Source organism: Mustela erminea, chromosome 14 (assembly GCF_009829155.1).
Source record: "Mustela erminea isolate mMusErm1 chromosome 14, mMusErm1.Pri, whole genome shotgun sequence".
NCBI classification, from domain to species: domain Eukaryota; kingdom Metazoa; phylum Chordata; class Mammalia; order Carnivora; family Mustelidae; genus Mustela; species Mustela erminea.
Window position 1 is genome coordinate 26,717,767 of NC_045627.1, and position 22,673 is coordinate 26,740,439.

The window sequence follows — 22,673 nt, forward strand, 5'->3', positions numbered from 1 at the left end:
TGGGTCTCAGGGCAGGCAACACACTCCGCAGACTATAGTTGGGGAAGGGGGCCAATAAGTAATTTGCAATTTAAGAAACATTTTTCTATCAGTCAGTTGTTACAAGATTACAGAATAAAGAGAAAAATAATGAAAAATCTAATGTTCGAGAGAGACAATGTAACCATGCCATAAAAATGTTCACATTAAAAATATTATAGAAGGATATTGAATAAATAGATATATCTGAAAACATAATTTCTAGAATATTTATAGCATTGGCTCATTTTTGTAAAAACAAACATATGTATGAATACACACACATACAGATTGAGATACCAAATTCTTAACAGTGACTAACTCTAAGATGTCATTTCTTTTTTCCTTTTTGGGGCTCATCTACATTTTTTAAAATAAACATGCATTACTCCTATAATAGGAAAGAAATTTAAGTCAGTCTGAAACCTAAGGAATACATCGTTTTTATGAATTCCAATCCCCAAGTATGCAAGCATTCTTTTCCCAATCTCTCTCTCTGTCTCTCTCTCCTTTCAACACACACACACACACACACACACACACACACATACACACACGCCATTAGCTACACTGCATCCAAAGAAATAACTACACTGGACATCCCACGATGCAATCAGTGCATTAATTTAGAAGAACTCCAGAATGCTAAACTTTCTAGAGAATATCATAAACACATCCAAGCTAACATGAATCTGGATTCACTATAAGAACACATACACTAAAAATGAAAGATTTATATACATTCAACAGTTGAACCACTATAATTTTTGAGCTGTGTCAAATCTCTAATTGACAAGTTTTCCCTGCAGCAAAATAGCCCCTTTACCTGATAAAAGAAATACTAAAACTAAACCCAGTGAGAAAGTGTGTAAATCCAGATGGCTACTGTCACGCAGTGAGAATATTCATGTGCTGCAGTACATCTGGGTCTGACTGAGCAGTATACTTTGGTGGCAGTGTAGACCAAGCTTTCCTATTTGGAGTGTGGGTTAAAGTCAGTACACGTTCCAATATGTCAGATGTCTCAGAAGTCACATTTCTGAAACACTAGGATAATGAAGTGGGTTTTTTTGCCAAGTAGTCATCACAAGCTTCTAAAACAAAATTATGGGGCACCTGTGTGACTCATTTAGTCAAGTCTCTGTCTTTAGCTCAGGTCATGATCTCAGGGTCCTGGGATGGAGCCCCACCTTAGGTTCCCTGCTTGGTGGGGAGTCTGTCCTTCCCACCCCCCACCCCCAGCTCATGCTGTCATTCTCTTTCTCAAACAAATAAATAAAGTCTTTTTAAAAATAAAATTAGATATATATGCCTTCCTGTAAGAGGGTTAAAGTGGGGAGTTGGGGCAGAGATAAAGAAAGGGTTTAATTATTCCTCCAGGATCCTTTAATACCATTTCTCTAAGCCTCCAGCTTCAGGCAAAAAGACACTCTGGACATAGTAAATGCTTGTAAAAAAAATTCTACAACTACCCAAATACTGGCCAAGTTTCCCCAAAAGTGGGTTCACGTGAGATAGCTCTGCCTACTACTTGCTAGGTATGTGACAAGTCACATCAATTATCAGGATCCCCACTTCCTTGTCTGTAAAATGGGAATAACACTCCAAGGTCACAAAGTTGTTGAACAAGATGTCATTAGAACATATCTTAGTACCTGTCAACTGGAGGTACACAGCAGATGGGAGTTATAAACACTAATATTTCTTCTATAAAAATTCCCTTGAATCTTAATATTCTGAAAGTTATGTTAAGGAAACCCTCAGAGACTTAATCCAAACAAGTTTATCAAAAGCAAACCTATGTTTGTGGTGGGATGCTTGTTTGTTTCAGATTTATATACTTCAAGAGTATAATCTACAAGATTCTCAAGAACTTTATAGGAAATAGGAAAGTAAATCCCAATTCTTACTCGCTCCAGTTTTCATAAAAATAATTTCATGCTTTTGCTTAAAGGGAGAAGGCAGAAAAAAGATGGATGTCATTCTAACTAAATTAATAAAACAGTAGCTTCCAAAGATATTGTGCTGCCAGGTATCACTTATTCATAAGGACATAAAGGAAAAAAGTATATAACAAGAACAGTAATAATCATGGTTATTGGTCTCTACAACAGAGACACATGAGACATCAGGACTCACCTTCTTGGTGAGTTCACATCCCTATTCCAATTGGGTTCTACCACCTGACCAGTGACAAGGTTAACTAGGACTGCCAAAGAAAGTTCTTAGAATAGATAACGTATTCATGTACAATTGAGAGAGCATATTCTTTCCCTGCCACCCTCTCAAAAGTGACACTATCTGGACAAGAACATATTTAACATATTAGCTTTGCTCATTTAAGCTTCATTACATCTTTGAGATCTGCTATAATACCCCCTACCAAAAATTCTAAAACAATAAAGCAGAGTGTTTACCTTAAAATAACTGAGATATATTTTTATTTAAAAAGGAATCACCTACTACAAACCAAGGATGTTGACAGTTAGGGAGGTGATGTAAAAGTGACTAAGGCAATCCTGCCCCCAAAGAATTTTAAAATCTACCGTTTGACAATGACTAAAGTGTAAGAGGGCAGACACTAACTTGTTTACTGCTGTGCTAATGTGCTTGCGAATGGACAGGTCCATGCTGACCAATAGAATTGAAGGAAGGAGAAGCCAAGACCCTCTCCTCCAGGCTTGTCTTCCTGGCACCTGGCCAGGCAGAGGCTGGCGGGGCACCTGTAAGCCAAGTAATCCTACATCTTGTCCTCATTCCAGCTATCCCCTATCATTTGACCTTGTGTCTTGTATGTCCCAATTACAGCCTTGGTGCAGTGATTTGCTGGTTCTCTGCTATACACAGAAGCAATTAAATGGACTTGGTTCTGAGATACTTCATAAGTAAGGTGCCTATAAAACAAACATTATTTCTGTTATTTTCTGATCCATGAGCAGAGGCTAAGATAGTACACACAATAAGAGAGAAACTGTCTATTAGATTGAAAGGCTTAGAAACTCAGCTGAGTCAAGGAAAAATAAGTCGCTGCTAAGCAGAAATAATGAAATATAATATTTTATCCTTGTTAGGACTTTAGTGAATTCAGCTGACTCTTACAGAACTTGAGAGAATCTAGTTTTGATCCAATGTAATGACCACAGTTTCATGTTCTTCTGAGTCCTCCTTGTACAAATCTGTAACCCAGAAGAAAGGGGAAAAAAATGCTTTGTCCTAGTCCTAGTTTTTGCTTAGCTTAACAAACCAGAATGCTACTCTTGGGCCTCAGAGATCTACACATCCTTTAAATCTTCCTTTCGAGATGTGTGGTCAATCAAAATATTAACTTTTTTCATCTTCTCACGCTTGAGGTTTTATTCGTGTCCATTCCATTCCCAAATTAACTAAAAAAATTTACTTTCTTCAACTACTGGCTTAAATTTTAATTTAATATAATTTAATTTAACTTAATTTTAAATTAAGTGGGTTTATAACTAATCACTGCTCTTCCCAAGAGCTCTAACTACATGGTTAATACATCCAATATTTCCATAGTTTGGAAAAGCATATATATTCAGCTCTTAGAATGAACAGGCAATGTGTTATTAATCTACACTATCCTATGCCATCCCAGAGTTCTTTTTACCTTAATCTTCACACATCTGTGAAAATGACTTAAAGTCCTTTTGAATAACTGGGGGTTTTAGAGATTTTTGTCCCTGATTTAAAGAACTATTGGATTATCACATCCATTTTCTAGTTGGGGGAAAGGGGCTCTGGAAGAGCTGGTTTACAGTATCTTCTAAACATGTGTCTGATTATTATTTGAAGTGTTCTGGGACTTTAAGAGATATTACTAAGAGAACTCTTTCTTCAGACCTCTTTTTTAAAATAATTTCTGCCTGCCTTGGTCATTATTTCAACACAGAAATAAATCATGGAGGATGAAAGAGGCATACATTCAAAATCTACACAGATCCACAAAGGAGGATCTCCTCTGGTCTTATTTCCTTACCTGAAATACAGGGATATCGCCCACTTTACTAACTACATTTGTAAGAACTTCTGGTAGAAAATAGACATTCAAATTGGGATATTTTGTCCACTTTCCAAATCAAATAACATTCGTCGAGTGCCTCACCTGTACTGAGCACTAAACTAGGCACTTCTAGCCTGTATGTCCTCACTTAAAACTAGGAGGCAGATCTTACTCTCTCACTTTTCCCCAAGGAGAATAATAAAGTGAAAATAAGACAGAATTCTTGCCACTTTATTACAACATCCCAAGTTTACTATTATCAAATGACAAAACTAAAACAATTTAGTAACTAATTTAACTCCTTTATTCAAGGAAAAACAATCATGTATTTAGGGAGTACAGAGCTTATCAAACAGTGGAGCTCTCTCCCAAAGTTTTTGTGGGCAAGAATGAGCATTATAGAATGTAAGAAGAGGCAACAAGGAAACAGGGCATGAATGGCTAGGAATTCAGGGATTTCCTTGTAAGGCTAACAGGTCCTATTTTCTAGGTAAGATAAGCTAGTTAAAGCTAACTTGAAAGATTGTGACAGGGGTTAGGGTCTCTTGACAGGTGTTTTCAGTAAGTGCAGTCTAACTTTGTTTAGATTTGTGACATGGGCTAGGCCACTGAGATGGCCTCCATTTTGTGGGTCCCAATATACAAATTAATTATATCAACGTCCCCCCCTTTTGATAAATTCTTAGTTGTACTGCAAATATTGATCAAAATGTAAAGCATTAGCGTCACTCTGAACTACCACTCCTTGTTGATGTTGGAATCAGGATGAATCTCTAATTGCAATTCATAGGTTAGGATATCAAGGTGTTGGTCCTTTAGTTGGCAGTTTCTTCATCCCATTTTTTGTCATTCTAGACACAGAAAGATTATTTGTCTCTTTACCAGTGACTGCATGCATGCATTTAAAGCTTTTGAGAGAATATAGTGTATCAGGGAGACTATTAGAATGGTTATAAACGGAATAATACCCAGTGTTTGGAGGATCCTCAAAAATTTCCAGTTCCACACCCCCCATGGCTCAAACCAACTTAGATTAAGTAGATCAAAGAAAGACCCAACTGAAGGAGTCATTTTCTCAAGCCAAATGCCTTGTTTATGTATTTTATATAAAAGTCTCCACTTTTCCAGAAGTGTTTATCTACAAGTGTGTTCCAGAGAAACTGAGGCATTGGAAATGAGGGAGAAGTTTGTGATGGGAAGATTTATGGAATCACCAGCATCACGGTAAATCCAACAGTTGACTGGGGGGTTGGATAACCTGCCTTTATAATCATCTGAGATATGTAAACAATGACAATGTCTTTCCAGGCCAGGGCAAGCAGTAGGTTGACAAGAGAATGACAAAGACCTTTATTATGTAAGAATTAGGAAAAGGATTGTTGGAAAGAAAGGAGAAATGAAAAGAAACATTCTTAATGTTTTGGGAGGAAGCAGTCTACCTCTACGTCAGCTAATTTCTCTTCCTAGTCAATTTGATTTTAAAGTCTCTAGCATTTGCGCAGACCAAAGGTTAGGGAAAGTCTTCTTCAGTTGTGAAATAAGCACCCAAGTTTAAAGACCTTGTAATTTGGCAACAGTGTTGGTGGATGAGAACACTTGGTAGAGTCCATTCCATTAATCTTTATGAATACTTATTTGACAGTTTATGAATACTTATTTGATAATGCTTTCTGCATAATTTAACATGTCAAATAGACCTAATCTGTTTAACATCTCTCTCTTACCAAGTGAAAAACAAATCTTTTGAGATTTTCAGGGACCCTCTGGGAAATATCAAAGATACTTTGAGGTCAAGAAGACTCCATTTAGAGTTTGATTTGAGGAAGTTGTCAAAATACCAAAACATTTGAATATTTGACTAAGTAGGCCCATAGATTATTATTGAATAGTTAATTATCTATTAACCCAATTAGCAATAGAAGATTTGAAAGGCAAACACAAAAGGTTACATTGTCGTGAATGAGACTTAGCTCCTTTAATATGAACAAAACTGGGTTCTATTAGGTAATTCAAGACCTGATATAAAAACAACATGAAACACAGGAAATTATTTTGCTAAGGCAAAAACAAAAACAAAAACAAAACCAACTTTGCTTTCCAGGGAGATTGTCCAAAAGGTAAAGTGACTAAACAAAAAGGCTTTCATAATCACTTATCAAGAGCAGACCCATAGCACAAGAATACTTTATCTTTTTAGCAGAGAGAAGACCAAATTTTAATTTTGCACCAGTGTTACTTTTAATAATAAAACTCATTTTTAAGGGGGAAAAAAAAAATCTTAAATCCATTCTAACCTTAGCCAGCTTGACCACAATTAACGTTCATTTTTTAAGATTCCTTTTCTACAAAAGTTCTATAACTTTTTATATCCATTCAGATTATTTACTATGTTTTGTCCTTCTTTCTCATTCTGAAATAGTCATTTTACTTTCTTTATCTATTTTCATTCACAGTGGCTTACTTTCACCCTTATTATTTTGAAATAGTTTTAAGTACATATACTGATTTAATTAGTACCATTAGAATCCTAAATTCCTAGTGAAAATTAAGAATTAAGCAAGTGTGAACAGGCAAATTTCCTCAGTAAACTTTTCAATGTAGACAAAACATGTTTACTAATAGACCAAATACCCTTATTTCTTCTGTAAAGGGAAGGCAAATGTAGATAATGCTCAGTAGTTAATGTTTCAGTATTTTATATATTCCTTGGAAATGATCTAGATATTCAACTGATACCCATCATTTAACTTATCTCAGTATAGTATCAAGGTTTCAAGTTACCAAAAAGATTTTGGATCTACTTTTAAGTAGATATACAAAAAAGCATAATTATTATTGGAAAGTTCACTTATAAACTTCTATCTTACCTCTGCTTAATTTACTTGTTCTTAACAATTATGTTTAGATTACTCATGAAAAGATTATTTGCTGTTTATTTATTCATGAAATTATCCTTTTCTTAATTTAACTTTTGTTACTTAACATACAGTGCAATATTGGTTTCTGGAGTAGAAGTCAGTGATTTATCACTTACATACAACATCCAGTGCTCATCACAATAAATGCCCTCCTTAATACCCATCACCCCATCTATCCCATCCCGCACCCACCTCCCTCCATCAACCTTCAGTTTGTTCTCTATCTGTAACAGATAACATGAGCTTCTTTAACTTTTAGTAAATCTACATAGAATAAAAGTTATAGATTTACTTTTAGTAAACCGAGATAGAATAAAAGTTCTAGATCTGTTTATACTTAATATTGATAGCTCTAAAGACATGCCAGTTTTGATTAAGCCAACAAATTTAAATTTATATTTATTTACCAAGATTATCTTAGATTAAAACAAACTTGAGAATCATTTGGGTTACTTTCTATATTCCTGTGAGCATATATAAATATATATATATTTACATATATATAAAAATATATATATAAATATAACTGTACAAATTAATTTTGACAAAACCATCCAGAGATAGAAAAAAACTACACATTTATAATATACAGACATACATAAACAATGATAGTTATAAAGAGGTATATTACAGCTTTTAATTTCAAATTTTAGCCATAGGACAAGTAAAATAATATAAAACTCAGTAGCCTTTCAAAGAAAAGTTGGGTCCAAATAGGTTTCTAGCAAAAGAATAATTTAGATTATCTGCTCAGATGGCTTATACGTTTTTATCATGTTCATGGGAAAGACTTCTAATTTTTCATAGGCTTAGGCTCCAAATACCCATTCCTTTTCCCTTCTGATAGAAATTATCTCCCTAAAATTTGCATTTCAAAGAGATGGCTTCCATAGATAAGAGTTCCTTGAGCAGACCAGGTAGAACATTTATATCTCAAAGACACAGAAAAAGAATCCAAGTTTCTCCAGAGACATTTGTTTCCTAAATCCAAAATTTTATACTTACAACCTTCTGAGATGAATAGAGAAAGTTGGGGATTGGTTTTAAAAAAGGAAAAGTAAGTGAATTGCTTCCAGAGATTCACTTATGTTCTTGTAAAAGACTCAACTTACAAGACAAGTACATTTGTTTTTAACTCCTCAAAGAATTAGGTTGCAATCTGAATGCTCTTAAGGAGTCAGACCCACCCAACCAACTACATTATCTATCTCCTCCTTTAGATCAGAGAGAAGATCCTCAACTAATATGGAAATCAAAAGATTCCTGTGTTCTAGATTTAGAGCTTTGTAAACCTTGGATAAAGTTTGTCTTTTTTTTTTTTTTTTTTTTTTTTTTTTCCTTCTAGGTACATTAAGCTTAGAAAAGAAGACCTGGAAAGAACATTTCTTATCAGGCTCTGAATGTCAGTTTGTTTTTATTTGCCCATAAAGCTATTTAGAAATCCTTGCAAATATCTTGTCAACTTTCAGCTGGGGCAAACAGTAAACATTCCTGGCAATATTAAACATCTCAAAGATACTAACTTCCCAATATCCAGAGCCATTTCCAAAAATTGCCAAAAGTAAGAATGACAGATAATTCCCCTGAGATTGGGCAACAGTCAGTTGCCCAGCTGCAAGTGGGTTTGCAACCCATATTTCTGTCTGGCGATATTTTGGGTGCCCTGATTCTTGAGCTACCTGCATACACAAGAATCCAACAATTGCAGGCCTCTGGCAGGTGGAAAACCAGTCAAGTTCTTAGGAGCAAAACAATACAAGCAAGAAGGCAATAGTTGTCCCTGGGAGAGAAAGTATCTCCAACCAATGGAAACCTCAAAACCAAACTCGTAAAAGTCTGAATTTAGAAGGGAAGGGATAACATAAAATCTCACTTTCCTCTCTCAACCACTAAAGAGGCCTAGGAGAACTGACTCCAGTAAGAATCTTAGCCTTTGCCAGCTCTGTCAGCTTTCCTAAGATCCCATCTGCAAGCTCCAAAGACAGTGGGGTTTAGAGAATGTACTTCTAGTATCTACCAGCATTTAGCAAGATTTTCCATTAATTTTAATTTAGTTTCCCCTTGCTATTTAAGAAAACAACTGGTAAGAGTTTACTGGAAATTTCACTTAAGTCCTGGCAACTCTAAGAGGAGCCTATATGGGGACCACCCTCCTTCAACGGTAGATATGGGACATTTGAGTTGGTGTGGAAGAGTTCAACAACAACAACAACAACAACAACAAAAAGTCTTTGAGGAAAAAAAATTTTTTTTCAGTGTCCCCACTGATTACATACGAGACACTGACTTCTCCACCAGTGTGTTGATGATGGGCCTCTAGGGGGTTCTCTGGCATTGGAGCTGTTGCAGTTGTAAGTCCACTAACTTGGTGGATTTTATCATCTTGTGGTTTTTGGTCAGAATGGAAAGTCAACTCAGGGGATTAGTAAAATATAGTACTGAGGAAAAGGAAGATAGAGGGGAGTTAAAAGAGACATGTCAATCTTAAGAAGTCTTTTATTTTGGGGCACCTGGGTGGCTCAGTGTTAGTTTAAGCCTCTGCCTTCGGCCTGGGTCATGGTCTCAAGGTCCTGGGATCAAGCGCCCCCTCTCTGCTCAGCAGGGAGTCTGCCTCCCCCCTCTCTCTCTGCCTGCCTCTCTGCCTCTCTGCCTACTTGTGACCTCTCTCTCTGTCAAATAAATAAATAAAATTTAAAAAAAGAAGAAGTCTTTTGTCTTTAGGTATCATTGGGTCTTTAATTTTTCATCAGCCTTTTGCAAGGCTGATGAATCTTTCAATGAACTTATTTTGGAATCTTGAAGACTTCTGGTGACTTCCGCACAACAATTAAACTATTTATCTCATTCGGTTTGTTTGATTTGGGAACCCTTTGTTAAAAACAAAAACAAACTGAAGCCAGCCTTAAAATTCTTCTGAGCAGACAAAACCAATTCCCTATAATTTAAGAAAAGGCTGGTATTTTTTCTAATCACTATGAACAATAAACAGTCACTGCCTTCCCACTATATAAGCTGCTTTATAATAATATACCCCTGAGCCTCATGCCATGTTTTGGTTTAAGAACTCCTTGTTTATGAACTTACCTTTTTGATATGTGCAAAATAAACTTTTACTGATTACTGCTTCAGTGATAAATTGTTTTTAGTTCTGTTATTTATGAACTTTTGACAATTCATAGGTTCAGAAGGTAAATCCAAAGAAGACCCCAATGACTCCAATGACACTGAGCAAACAAGTGCTGATACCCTGAGTCTATTGAGCTCACTGATTTCTTGCTGACTTTGGAGATTGAGGGTAAGGATCTCCTCAATCTTAGTTTTGTTTTCTTTGCATTTGAACTCTGTAACTTTATTGTGCATACCTGGATCTGTTTATTGAAACTCTTTGGTAAGTTACCTATTCTTTTCAAAAGGGGGTGAGAAGTGTAATTCCTTCTGTTTGGGTACAGCTGTTAAAAACAGAGGTCTCATATTAAGAGACCTTAGGTAATCTAAATGGAGAGGTGGAATCCACTGGGTTTAAAATTCTTTCCTCCCTTTCTCAAAAACTCATGCTTTATACAGACCAATTACTAATACCAAAATTGAGTCAGTAATAAAAACAAAACAAAACAAAACAAAACCTCCCAATAAAAAAAAAAAAAAAAAAAAAAAAACAGGAGCAGATTCACAGGTGAATTTTACCAAACACTTAAGAAGGATTAACACCTACTCTTCTCAAACTATTTCAAAAAAAAAAAAAAAATACAAGAAGAAAACCTTCCAAACACATCCTATGAGGACAGCATTACCCTGATACCAAAATCAAAGAAAAATACTGCAAAAACAAAACAAAACACCTACAGGCCAATATCCTTTATCAAAATAATTACAAAACTCAGTAAATTATTAGCAAACCAAATTCAACAACACATTAAAAGTCTTACTCACCACAATCAAATGGGATTTATTCTCACATTAAAAAAATGAAGGATAAAAATCATATGATCATCTTAGTAGATGCAGAGAAAACATTTGACAAAACTCAACATCCATTCATAATAAAAAGTCTCAACGTGGTGGGTTTATTCAACATAATGAAGGCCAAATATAATAAACCCACAACTAAAGTCTTACTCAATGGTTAAAAACTGTGTGTTTCAGAGTAGAGAGCCCAGATATGGACCCTCAACTCTATGGTCAAATAATCTTCAACAAAGCAGGAAAAAAATATACAGTGGAAAAAAGACAGTCTCTTCAATAAATGGTGCTGGGAAAATTGGACAGCTACACGTAGAAGAATGAAACTTGACCATTCTCTTACACCATACACAAAGATAAACTCAAAATGGATAAAAGACCTCAACGTGAGACAGGAATCCATCAGAATCCTAGAGGAGAACATAGGCAGTAATCTCTTTGATATCAGCCACAGCAACTTCTTTCAAGATATGTCTCCAAAGGCAAAGGAAACAAAAGCGAAGATGAACTTTTGGGACTTCATCAAAATCAAAAGCTTCTGCACAGCAAAGGAAACAGTCAACAAAACAAAGGGGCAACCCACGGAATGGGAGAAGATATTTGCAAATGACAGTACAGACAAAAGGTTGATATCCAGGATCTATAAAGAACTTCTCAAACTCAACACACACAAAACAGATAATCATACCAAAAAATGGGCAGAAGATATGAACAGACAGTTCTCGAATGAAGGCATACAAATGGCAATCAGACAAATGAAAAAATGTTCATCATCACTAATCATCAGGGAAATTCAAATTAAAACCACATTTAGATACCACCTTATGCCAGTTAGAATGGCCAAAATTAGCAAGACAGGAAACAACGTGTGTTGGAGAGGATGTAGAGAAAGAGGAACCCTCTTACACCGTTGGTGGGAATGCAAGTTGGTGCAGCCACTTTAGAGAACAGTGTGGAGATTCCTTAAGAAATTAAAAATAGAGCTCCCCTATGACCCTGCAATTGCACTACTGGGTATTTACCCCAAAGATACAGATGTAGTGAAAAGAAGGGCCATCTGTACCCCAATGTTTATAGCAGCAATGGCCACGGTTGTCAAACTGTGGAAAGAACCAAGATGCCCTTCAATGGATGAATGGATAAGGAAGATGTGGTCCATATACACTATGGAGTATTATGCCTCTATCAGAAAGGATGAATACCCAACATTTGTATCAACATGGATGGGACTGGAAGAGATTATGCTGAGTGAAGTAAGTCAAGCAGAGAGAGTCAATTATCATATGGTTTCACTTATTTGGGGAGGTGAACCATGAGAGACTATGGACTCTGAAAAACAACCTGAGGGTTTTGAAGGGGTAGGGGGCGGGAGGTTGGGGGAGCCAAGTGGTGGGTTTTATGGAGGGCACATATTGCATGGAGCACTGGGTGTGGTTCAAAAACAATGTACTCTGTTATGCTGAAAAGAAACAAAACAAAACAAAACTGTGTTTTTCCTCTAAGTTCTGAAATAAAACAAGGATGTTCACTCTCACCACTTTTATTCAACATAGTACTAGAAGTTCTAGCTGGAGCAATCAGAGAAGAAAAGGAAATAAAATACATCCAAACCAGTAAAGAAAAAGTAAAACTGTCACTATTTGCAGATGATATGATACTATACATAGAAGACCCTAAAGACTTCACCAAAAAACTACTCAAAGTAATAAATGAACTCAGTGATGTTGAAGAATAAAAATTAATATGCAGAAATCTATTGTATTTCCATATACCAACAATAAAGTAGCAGAAAAAAATCAAGAAAACAAGTCCATTTACAATTGCACAAAAATGAATAATATACCTAGGAGTAAATTTAACCAAGCAGGTAAAAGACCTATACTGTGAACTACAAAATATTGATAAAGAAATTGAAGTTGACAGAAACAAATGGAAAGATATACCATTCTCATAGATTGGAAAATTAATACTGCTAAATTATCCATACTACCTAAAGCAATCTAAAGCAACAGATTCAGTGCAATCCCTATCAAAATATCAATAGTATTTTTAACAGAACTAGAACTACTAACCCTAAAATTTATATGGAACTACAAAAGGCCACAAATAGCAAAAGCAACCTTAAGAAAGAAGAGCAAAGCTGGAGGTATCACAACCCCAGATTTAAAGATTACAAAGCAGTAATAATGAAAACAAAATGGTACTAGCACTGCAAAAATGTGTTACCTTCAAATAGATTCATGGCAAAGACCCTAAGAAGTACCCTAAAATGCAGGTCTCTAATGACTTTAAGATCATAACACTAAACTGAGTAAGAACTTCTAAAACTCTATTGGAAAACTGATTGATTCATAAAGCTGCTAACTCAAGATGAACAAAACAAGAATGACCCGAGACTGAATGACCCTCTGAACACAATCATAATTTTTATGATTTCATTTAAAAATGCTGATTCTGGGGCACCTGGGTGGGTCAGTCAGTTAAGCATTTGACTCTTGGTTTCAGCTCAGCTCATGATCTCAGCATTGTAGAATCAAGCCCGGGTCTGGCTCCATGTTCACTGGGGAATCTACTTGAGATTCTCTCTCTCTCTCTCCCCCTCCCTCTGCCCCTCCGTCTACTCTCTCTCTCTCTCTCAAATAAATAAATTAATTAAATATTTTTAAAAATCTAAAAAAATATTGCTTGTTCCTTAATAGTTTGTTTTCCGTGTTTAAAGTAACCCTTCTTGTCCTTTCTTTAAAGCTGTATTTACCAAATGTCTGTAAGTTATAGATAGCTTTGCAGCAAGGGTTGAAGCATTTATCATTTTCTCCCTACCTCATCTCTCCAGAGTTTGGAAAATCTGATTAAGTATTCTTGACAATGTATGTATTTGCATAAGTTCAATAAGAATCTGTTCTCCATGTTTTAAACAAGTCCTTGGTTTGGCTTCCTAGCTTCAAGAGTCTTTTAAAAGTCCAATCTGAGATTTCTTAAATCCAGCAAAGCATATTTAAAAGAGTTTATATGGTCAATCACTATTTTTGATGCACTTATGTAAATAATCAGGCCAAGTTTATTGAAATTAGACTGAATCTGCAAAGAAATTAGTCTTATTGTGGTTATCTTTGACAAACATAGGAATGATTATAGAAAGAAAAATAATGTTTCAATAATACATCTTTGTGGATATCAGATTCTAGTGCTGTTGTCTTAGAGATATTGTTTTCTACCTGCAAACTGATTTTGTCCTAAATTCTTCTAGTTTTCTATAATACTTGCCTAGAACTTTCCACACTAACATTGCTAACTTTTTCCCATTCTTTGACCTAGAATCACTGTGCAACTAAAACTTCCCCTTTTCCAAGGCCATGGAAAATAAAGCTAGACAACTTGATATAACTTTCAGGGAAATCATCACAACAGCTCATGTGTGGACAATCTTCATGCCTACTCCTACGGAACTACTTAGAAAGTTCACCAGAGACATTCAAACTATAAACCAGGAAAATCTATCAGAATGCCAGTACTAGCCCTCACTCTATCTGAAGATGCTTCAAAACCAACATCTAGAAACCTTCTCAGCTGGTTGTCTCCAAACTAAGAACCTGAATTTATAATTTGCTCCAATTATCAACTTTTGTTTTTCTTTTGTTTCCATAGATATGCCTCTCATTAAATTGCCTGATTGCTCACATCATATAGAGGTCTAATTTAGGTGGAAGCTCACCTACAATACCGCCTCCTGAAAAGAAACATCTGGATGTTTATCCTTTCCTAAATAATCATGAGGATATGAATTTGCTAACACATCATCTTGTGCCTATATAGGTAACTCAGAAAAAAATTGAAATCCAACTACACGTGATTAAAATATATATATATATAGACTGACTTAGCTAAAACAGAATCTGATCATAATTCACTTAAGTTATTTAATTGGTTAACTCTTGGCTCCTGGGAATTTCTGCTCTGGGAATTTCTCAATCCTTGGCTATTGTTCTCCTCATAGTCATGTTAACCTCTCCAGGTTAGTATACTCCTGAGGGTTCTAAATACCTATCAGCAGCCACTCACACACCTATTGGTAGCCATTAGAATTACACAACCGGATGAAATCAACAATAATTACATAAATGATGAAGACGGTGACTACATGACCCTGCAGCCTGATGACTCGACGGTGGAAACAGCAATTATGTGATTCTTTGGCCTAAGAACATCAATGGTGGTAACCGAAAATAATGCTATGCTGGTTGGTCATACTCTCAGCCCACTGAGAGAATGACCAGAAGGGGGGAATTGTTAAAATCAAAAACAAATGTCTCAAAAATTCCCTAAGCAGACAAAAACAGCTTAGCCATAAAGGGAAAGCTTAATTTAGCTTATTTTGCAAGACTAACTTGACCTGGGTCATTTCTTGCTTATGCCTCTGGAAATCACAAACAAAACTTGAACTGTTTTCCAAAATTGTTATGAGACAACCACTAATCAGTTCCCTGTAATTTAAAAAATTTCTAACATCAGGCGCCCCTGGGTGACTTAGTCAGTTAAACGACTGACTCTTGGTTTCATCTCAGGTCATGATCTTAGTGTTCTAGCTTTGGGCTCTGGGATCAGCAGGGAGTCTGCTTGAGATTCTCTTCCTCCTCTCTCGCTGCTCCTCCCCCCACTTGGGCATGCAGTCTCTTGCTCTCTCTCTTTCTTATATAAATAAATAAATCTTTAAAAAAAAAAAAAACCTTCTAATATAACAACCACTGTGAAAAATAATGAATGTCTTCCCATTATATAAGTTGCTTTGTAACAATATATCCCTGAGCCTCATTCCGTGTTTTGGTTTGAGTGCTCCCAGTCTAAGAAGTCTATTTAGTGGGTGCACAATAATAATCTATTAATTACTACTTTGGTCATTCATTGGTTTTTACTTCAGCTATTTCTGAACCTTTAACACCTTACTTTCAAGTGCACTTCCTAAATGAACAATCTTGTCTAACTGAAATGTTCTCTACAATGGCCATTGTGATTCTAAGTTGTCTTACTAAGATTTCTGCCTTGTATCTGTAGCTTCTGAAAATACATTTCTCAGACATAAAATAAGCAAATATTCCAGAAGGTGGTGTGCTTAATTCTTTGAAACTTGAGAATCCAACTTCTTTAGTGAAGCCTGGGATCTCTTGGAGCTAAATTAATACCTAGGAGGGATGTCCAGCTGGGTTGAGTATTTTCTGATATTTCTCAGTTCACCTTCTCACATAAAAAAATTTTGAGGTTAGTATGTGACCTGGTGTCATCCTAACCTGATCCATGACCAACTTATCCTAGCACAGGAGTCTTAAAGTTATGCGGCAAGCACAATAACAGCTTTAAGTGCTCAACCTGTGCCCACCAATTTTGCAGCTTTAGGGTCCGAGATTCCCATTAGCAATAGATCTATCATTCCTTTCATAAGATCTCTTTATAACGGAGGAAACTCTGATGGCTTATAATAGTCTGACTTGTGCCTACTTACATTTCGACGTGTGCCATTTAATGACAACTTCTTCTCTTGATTTATTTCCCCAAGTCCCCCATAGTTTACACTGTGGGCTTTCCTTGAGGCTTTGTGAGTCCCCTAATAGCTGCCATATTGCTTTCTTTTGATTGAGGGATACTCATTATTCTCCCTTGAAGGAAACCTCCCTAATTCAACCAGACTTCTGTTTCTGGCTACCTGTGCACAGTTCCTGAGACCTGTGATTCTCACTGTGAAAATCTGAAGTTTCTCACACTCCAATTTCCACCCTGTGAAATTCTAGTTTTGCACATCTCAATTCTCCAGCTGGAAGGATTAGAACAAATTCCAAGAGGTCACAATACAAAATATGCAGAGCTTGATCCAAGAGCAGCTTTCCAGAGATGTTGGAGAGTGGCTGAAGAGGTAGTAACCAAAAGGACTCTCTAGGTACCTGTGAAGGTACATCTCAGGGCCATCCCCAGAATCTTCAGGAGCTGTATTTGGAGCCCGTCTTGTCACTAAGAGTGTCAAATGACAAAACTAAAACAACTTAGTAATGAATTTGAGGTTCTTTAGTCAAAGAAAAACAGTACATGGTTTGGGGAACTACAATGCCTACCAAGCTGCAGAACAGTCTTCCTGAGGGAGTTTGGGCAACAGTGAGTTTTGTAGAGCATTACCAGAGGCAATGTGGAAGCACGCCATGCTTAGCTAGGAGGTAGTCTTGTAATGAGGGCAGGGCCCCTGGGAGGCCTCCATTTTGTGAATCCCAACATACAAATTAACTATCACCATAAAGCTGAGAAGTATTCTATGCAAATCAGCATAAACCAAAGTGTAACAGCTTCAGTGGTGGTATTCAAATGTAAAATCAATAAAGCATACGATAAAGTATAAAAGAGAGTCATAGGGGTTCTCAATGGTATTTATTTTTTTCATCTCTGCAGCATGTGGATAAAGGACACAGGGACTCTGAAGTGAGAAAGGTTCATAAAGAATTGAAAGTCTTCCTTTAATGAACTTACACAGACTGAGGGCTGGAGGCAAGAGTGGACTGGCAAGATTAACCAGTTGTGTGATGGGCAAGATTAGCCACCGTAAGTGTTGTGACTACCCCAAATCTAAGTACCTCACTCTGAGAGCCCTCACATTTCTGCTCCTGCCCCACTGAGGAGTAGGGTCTTATACAAGAAGCCTCCACCTCTCCTGCTCACTCTGACTCTAAATAGGACCCAGACAGGATGAAGTTCGAAGGAAAGCAGAAGGCAAAGGGATTCTGGTCATGAACACCTTCCTTTACTCCTTAATAGCACTGATACTGCAAATGACCATCCCCAGGCTCCAAAAGGTATTTACCCTAACCTGAGCCAGCCTGATCCAAGGCATGTGAAGCTTCTGACTTGACCATCATAACTCCTAGGATTAAGGAACAAACCACTCCCTCAGCTTTATGGGCTTCCTGGGCTTCTGATTATGTCTATTCATCATTCAAATATGCATTCCCTACCGGACACTACATTCTGTGCTCTCTCTATTTCTGCCCTTAGGGAGCTCAGAGTGGGGTCATCAATGGTGGTGGTGCTAGTGAGGGTTGGTGTGAGTGACAGAAAGCATACACAGGTAATGACAGTATACTATGATCAATGGTATAATAGGATAAATGTAAGTAAGTGTGAGATGCTCTGGGAACATAGAGATGACACCAAACACAGTTCTTGAAAGAAGCGTTCAATGAAGTAGCCTAAAGGATGAAACAGGGAGTTGGAGAGACAGAAGGCACTAAGGCAAACATGTATAAGGGAGAGCATGGCATGTTCAAGGAACTCAGAGTGGGCAGCTATGTTTGGAGTTAGAATCAAACAGATGCAATGGTTGTCAATGAGTCAGACAAGGCACAAGCAGAGGCCAGATCCGACAGACACTTTAAGTCTTGCAGACCCTATAAGTCTTTCAAGTCTGCCTTTACTCTAAAGACACTGGCAAGTCTCTGAATATTAAGACATGTTCAGACTGGCACTGGAGAAAGAGCATCTGAGGCCTTTGAGCAGATGGATTAGAAGGTAAGAGAGAGTGGAAGAAGGGAGAAGAGTCAGACCTTTGAGAACCCAAGCAAGACGTGATGCTCACCTAGCATCCCAGAAGTGGTAGTCGGAATGGCGAAAAGCTGATCTAAAAGATCTCAAAGAGATAAAAACAACTGGTGATTGGCACAGTGTGGCTGAAGGAGAAATAGGAAAGACTGAAGATGATGCCACCTCTGGGCTTGGAAAATGAGATGAAAAATACACTGCTCCCTGAGAGGGAGACAGGGAGAGAAAGAGCATTTGGGGAGAGCTGTGTATTAGTGCCCATGAAGCAATGGCAGGTAGATGGGCTGGAGTGACAGAGACACATCAGGGCTGGGAAGACATATTTGGGAATGAGCAGGAGGTGGCTAACACTAAAAGTGGGGTGACACCATTCAGTACATCTGGCAAGAGAAAAGAGAATGCTGAGAGACCCCAATATTTATAGGATTGATGATACATTGCTAAGTGAAAAATCAAGCTGCAGGGGAGCCAGGATGGTGCATCAGTTGAGTGGCTGGCTCTTGGTTTCTGGTTGGGTCATGATCTCAGGGTCTTGGGATCCAGCCTTTCATGGGGCCCTGTGCTCAGTGGAGAGTCTGTTCCAGGATTCTCTCTCTCTCTCTCTCTCTCTCTCTCCCCCTCCTCCCCTCCCCCTCCTCACACATGTTCTCTCTCTCTCACTCAAATGAATAAACCTTTAAAAAAAAAATCAAGCTGCAAAATGGTACATGCAGTAAGGGCTCGTGTGGAGAGACAGAGGGGAAGATCAAGTGTGTGTGTGTGTGTGATTGTGTACTTGTGGTTTTTTTTGTGGGACATCTTAATTTTATAAACTATTCTATTGGTTGAATTGTTTAATGAGTATGTACAGATTTTATAATTTAAAATAAGAATATTTGATTTTAAAAACATTTGAGAGACAGAGAAATGAATAGGAGACTGCAAAGTCCAAGAAAGATGGAATAAAAATGCAGAGAAAAGAAAGCTTATTGCTTGACCCTACTTATGTCGTATTTTAATGGAATGCTAAAGGATTTTAACTCCATGTGGGAAAATCAAAGTAAAGCAACAAAAGAAATATTAAATGTTGATAAATGTGCACTCAACCACATTACTTCTTTCTGAAGATGTTTAATTTTTTTATATTTTTGAGACTTATTTTTATTTTAGAGAGAGAGAGAGTGCAGTGCAAGTTGGAGGGGGGCAAGGGGGAAAGAGAGAGAGAATCCTGGAGCAGATTCCCCACTGAGTGCAGAGCCCAATGCGAGGCTCCATGCAGGACTTAATCCCAGGACCCTAAGATCATGACCTGAGCCAAACCCAAGAGTCCAATGTTTAACCAACTGAGCCACCGAGGTGCCCAAAGATATTTTAAATGATGATCTTTAAAATAGGGACCACTGTTTCTTACAGTATACTTTTGTTAAATTTTAATAAAAATACAGTTTATCGGCAAAAAATTAAATAATTATGACCAAGAGGGTCAACTGGAGCAGTGAGTCAGTGCCTGCAGATACAGCAACACGAGATGAAGCCTTCCTACTGGGAGGTGGTCATATTCACAGTGCACGGACAAGAAGGAAAAGCGGATGGCACCTTCATCAGGTCTCTGTTCCCTTCTGGGCCACATGGCCTCTCCAGCCTTAGTTACAGAAGCTAGTGACTTATTTCAAAAGATTTTATTCTTTATGTTTTAAAAGATTACTATTATCTGAAGAACCAGGAGTGACAATTTCTATGATTTTTAATGTAAATTAAATATTTATGTGTATTTTAGGTCATTTCCTTCTGAGTTGAGATGCAAACTCCTTGAAATACCTCTAATTACTACAGAATATTACCATCCTAGGAAAAACTACCTTTTGTTCTCCTTTACACTGAAAAAATGAACAGCCTGCTGATATGGAATCTCTACCATGTTCTTTTCTGAAATTGTTAAACTATGTCTGTTATTCTTTGCTTTAGAGTATTCCTTAATGTTTCATTTCACAAGATCCTCATTTATTTTATTTAATTTAGCAAGAATCAAATTATTTTTCTATTCTCAAAGCAGTCAGGAGAAAAGTCCAAAACTATCATCACAAAAATTGCCCCAACCCCTCAAGCTTCTCCACTAATGTCAGGCACAAGGAGAATTAGGGATTCCCAAACTCAGCTCAACACTCAGTGAGCAGGTGGGCAAAGGGGGGGCTTCTGATTCTAGTTATTCATAAATTCTGTGGCTCCATAGTGAACCCTTGTTCAAGTATTTACTGAATACGTCATACACTGCCAGGATTTACTGAATACTTTATGCACTGGCTGTGGGACTACAGTGGCAAACAAAAGAGAGCAACACTCCAGAAAACAACATAAGAAAGGAAGAGAGAGGGATTGAGGGAAGGAGAGAAGGAAGGAGGGACAGAAGGAGACAGGGAGGAAGGAGACAATAATTTCTAGGTTTTTGCTAGATTTGTCCCTATTTCCTACCTTCTATAATAATAACGGGTAATCAAATCAATAAAGCCTGAGAACACCACGAGATGTAAAGTATGTTGTGAAGAGCTCCTCTGCACCTGGACCTTTCCACAGTTAACACCCTTTGCTCTCTCAAAGCAGTTTCTTCATTTCAGGGATGCCTGATTTATATCCCATCTTATTTCCATACTGTCTTAGTCAATTCAAGCTGCTATAACACAAAGACCATACACTGGGTGGCTTAAACAACAGAAATTGATTCCTTATTGGTTCTGGAGGCATGAAGTCCAAGATCAAGGAGCCAGCCAATTCAGTTCATGATGAGAGCTTTCTTCCTGGCTTGCAGATAAATGTCTTCTTGCTGTGGCCTCACATGCCAGAGAGAGAGAAGCAAGCTCCTTCATTGCCTCTTCTTAAAAGGGCACAAATCCATCTTCCAAAGGCCCCATCTCCAAATGCCTTCACATTAGGGATCAGGATTTCAATATATGGATTTTGGAGGTAGATAAACATATAGTCCAAACCACATCCCATGGGTCCTAGATAGTCCCTTTCAAATCCCCTCTGCTCTGATGACTTGAGGCCATATCAAACAGTCCTGCCTCTCTCTTTCTGGACTGTCTTCTCAATCCCCCTGGTGTTTAATCCTGTATAGCCTTGCTTCACAGTATATGCAGAAACTGCATGCTCCATTTATGTCTCTAAGTTAAAATATAAGTACACCAAGTGAGAATGTCTGTGTCTTGCACTTCTTTCACTCTCTTGCAGTGCCTCAGCACTCTATAAAATGTTTGTGGATTCATTCAGTCAGTCATAACACGTCCACTGAATACCAGTGTCTCATGTTGGGGAGCAGTTGTTGGTGGATTTGGGAAACCTAACGATTGGGACTAATTTAAGGGAAATGCCAGTTGAATTCTTGGTGAATAGGAACCACAAAATATTTTTACAGAAACACCAGTTTCTCATTGCTTGAATGCTCATTTCTCTAAGTGGGATGAGGTTAAGAGAGTTTGGCCCAGGGAAGGACCTTGAGCAGCTGTTTTACTGAATAAATAAGTGACTGCCAAATACTAACAGCAGCTTGCATTTGCAGTATGTAAACTTTTCAGACTGCTTTCCCACCCATTAGCATAACTTATCGAGTATGTTTCTTAAGTGAGGGCATCTAAGCACTTGGAAAGAGAGAGTCTTAAGTGTTTCTTTGGCCTACATTATTACGTCTAACAAGTTTTCATAGAAGATGGTCATATAAAACTTAACCCACACTTTTTCTTACAAATTCTGAACCAATGAAATCTTTAAGACTTCCTACAGAACACTGAACTCCATCCAAGTGCTGAATAGAACACAGCATTAGACAAGGGTGTTACATGGCTTTCTACACTGGGCTCCAAACATGTCCTGTTTGGAGACATGTGTCATTCACTCAGTCACTGACGATGACTCAGAAAGTCTAACTGTTCTCACAAAATGTGGAATAGCTAATACAAAAAAGAATCATGTCATTCCAACAGTCTTCTTTTAAAGACTTGGGGGAGGGAATGCTTGGCTGGCTCAGTTGAAAGAACATATGACTCTTGATCTCAGAGTTGGGAGTTCAAGCCCCATCTTGGGTGTAGAGATTACTTAAAAATAAAATATTTAAAGAAAAATTAGTGGTGGCAGGATCGATCCCTGTCCCCCTCTTTAAAACATATAGCTTTGGTTTTGGATTTTTGGTTTCTTTTTTGAGGGAGGTTGCAGAAGGCAGT

At 37.4% G+C, this 22,673-nt stretch overlaps 1 protein-coding gene across 6 annotated transcripts in view; it reads right to left on the reverse strand.

The window, feature by feature from the left end:
• Nucleotides 1-22,673, reverse strand: part of FAM13C (family with sequence similarity 13 member C) — a 143,869-nt gene that overhangs the window by 91,561 nt on the left and 29,635 nt on the right. The window lies entirely within an intron of this gene.